This window comes from Notolabrus celidotus, chromosome 14 (genome assembly GCF_009762535.1).
Source record: "Notolabrus celidotus isolate fNotCel1 chromosome 14, fNotCel1.pri, whole genome shotgun sequence".
Taxonomy (NCBI): domain Eukaryota; kingdom Metazoa; phylum Chordata; class Actinopteri; order Labriformes; family Labridae; genus Notolabrus; species Notolabrus celidotus.
In genome coordinates this window covers 6,014,506-6,017,740 of record NC_048285.1, presented here as the reverse complement: position 1 = coordinate 6,017,740, position 3,235 = coordinate 6,014,506, and positions in this window count along the sequence as shown.

Sequence of the window (3,235 nt, the reverse complement as noted above, 5' to 3'; positions counted from 1 at the left end):
TGTCGTGTTTAACTTCACAGGATGATCCATGTTCCTTTGGTGAAGGCAGAGGGCTCTACTTCTGATCTTCCCCTTCACATTAACATATATTCTGCCCTGTACGGTGACTTTGGGTGCTCTGAAAGGTGCCTTTTAATAAAATGTATTATTATTATTATTAGAGACTACACTACCAATTTTTACTCATAAATGTTCAACCTGGAATCTCGATTATTTCTTCTAAAACATGTCCCTAATACTATGTTGTGCTAACTTTATTTAAAGAGACAATTAAATATAAGTAACCATGAGTAATTCAATTTAGTTTTTACAGTGCAGATGAACTAAAACTTGCATTTTAAGAAATGTCTAATCTAAAATGCTGCATCATCCTTCATGTACTTTGATTTACTGTGTTTTCAAACCTTATTTTTCTGCACCCACCTCTTCTCCTTTCAAAGTCATAGTCACAGATACCACATATAATTCTATACCCTCTATGTTATTTTATATATATCTTAATCATAGCATGTAATTACAACTTTAGTCCTGTAAGTGAGTTAATTCTCATCCATATATCTAACAACTACTTGTTAAATTGGGACTTTTCTCTTGCAATATCATGGATTTATTCTCAAAATCTGAGCAACAACAACAAATGATCCGTAATCTGGCCCTTATCCTCAATCATAAATTAGTGTAATGTTGTGGTAATTCAATATTTTGTGTTTATGTAATGTAAACTGATATTAAGTTTTTAAGCTAACAAAAACGATTCAGATTAAATAAAGAATGTGAGTCAGAGGATCTTCCTTTAATTAAGTTGGACCAAATATGAATTTACAATAATTAAGACCTTTAATATCAGTGGGGACGGTGCTGTTGACTCACAGCTGGAGGTTCCTGGTTCACATTTCAGATCAACAATGAGTGGAAAGAGAAGTGTATGTTGACCAAACAAAGAAGTTGTAAATACTAGTTAGGGGAACTCAAAGATTACAAGTATGTTGTAAGTTTGATTTAATTGATACACATCTATCTCAAGATATTTTTCAAAGTTTAGTCCACATTATATTTACAGGCAGCCCTGACACGAACGGTTTCAATTACCAGCTTCCTTTTTTTTTTATTTACAGTGTACGTACAAGAGCTGAACTAACAGTGACATGACAGACAGAATGATAATGTATTTCTTGCACCAGCTGTTATAAATGTATGATAAATAATCTGTAATTCAGGGGAAGAAACTCTCAAACAAACATTACCAAACAGGTTTTTCAAAGAGCAACAACTTGTTTAGTGCCACACAGACCTGCTGGCACAGACAAAAACAGCAGCCAGCTTTTAGCAGCTGATTCTTCTTGTGATGTGGCGGAACTGGCCAGCTTATACTGTAAAGGGAAATGCGATAAAATGCTTCCGTTCTCTTGATTATGAGCTGCAAATCGCTTTGTCAGGATTTAAATGGCAGCTCTTTTTTTTCCCAGCGTGCACTGATGGAGACTATTTTTAACCCCCCCACCCCTCCCCCCTTTTCCTTTCTCGCCCCCCTAAAAACTTCCGCAGGGTTGGCAACAAGAAGCTATTAGGATAACTCTTCTCCTGTTAACATTCCAATTAATCAAAGATGAAACCAAATGCCCAGTGGGATCATTAAGGCCCAGCACCTGTTCCTCTGATACTGTAGGCTGCATAATAAAGCAGTGCGTGGTAATGGTCAGACTTTGGCTGACCTCAGGGGATGCTGTGAGACATATAATCACTGCAGGCCACTCCAGCACTAGCCCTTTATTAGGAATATAGAAATATAAGCTCATTCGGATATGAATGCCAAACACTGAGCTTATTTCACAACCAAAACATTCCCATAATGCTCAACAATTTGTACTATCAGGATTTCCTTATGTTTCAAAACAGTTCAGCGCAACCGTATTATTGCATGAGCAGTATGAACAAATTTAATGATGCAATCCTCGATTAAATTAAGTGATGATTCAGTGGATTACTGTTTTTTATAGTAATCTAGCTTCAGAAAATGTCAGATTTATTGCCACATTGTTATTTTAATGTCATATAATCACAATTTGCGTATCAGATCTCTCTCTAGGAGCTATAGAGGATGCAAAACAAGAAGTTGACCTGAGGCATGACCTTTGCCCCTCCTCCTCTGATGCAAAACTCAGATTTCTGACTGCAATCCAGTTTCAACCATATTCCTTTCGAGCAATTACATACCTCTTGGCAAGGCCTCACAATTAAACAAATGAAGATATTTTGATATCCATAATTATACGCATTCACATGAGGTATCCTTTCATGTTAAATATGCTTTTTATTACACGCCTATCAGCCGTGATGAGATTATACACAGTGAGGGTTTGGACTGAGTTAGGGTACATTTAATCGAATAAGAGGAGCAGTAATGGAAGCATGCTGGACTCAGGGTTACGCAGCATAGGCTGCTCTCTTTGAGACCGCTTTATGTTTGGTAATTTTCAGACAATGAGAACGTTATGAGGGGAACTCTGAGAGATGACCTTTAACCTCTGCCCACCAGTTGGTCAGGCACACAGCAGATGACGCAGGCTCATTTCTGTGTCAGTTCTAAGGTGTTACTTACATTTTTGTTGCCTGAGGAGAATGTTTAGATGTACAAATCTCTGACAGAGTGAGTGATAGTATGGTTCTGATTATAGTGTGATCTGTACACATGGCCCTGAAACAAGGCAAGGATCCATGAGCTGTAATGACACTAAATACCATTCATTCAGCTCTCATTGAAAGCAGTCACAATGGGACATAATTCTTTACAGAACTTACCCAAATGTGCCCAACCTGAAGTCCTACTGAGTCCTCCACTGAACTCGCCAGTGTGCTCTGCTGGTCTGTGCTGCTCCCTTGTGGCAGGACTTGATTCAGTGGAAGGAAAGGTTGCAATATTTATTACATTCCTCTCACTTCATGTCTATTATTGTAAAACCAACGATTTTACACGTGCGTTAAACTTGAATTTGTGTGGCTATGACCCATTATTTTAATTCAAATGTGAGTAGATTAAATATCACAAATCTCTCTGAAACATTTATAATGTGTATGTATGAAAAATACTTTAAATTCACCGACTTTAGCTCTTTTCAACAACAATGCTAGGTTACAAATATGCATTGTTAATCAATTCATGGTATTTAGATTTGTATGTATAATTTATCTTTTTAATAAAATGTCTCAAACATCTGAAATATCTATTATGATAGAT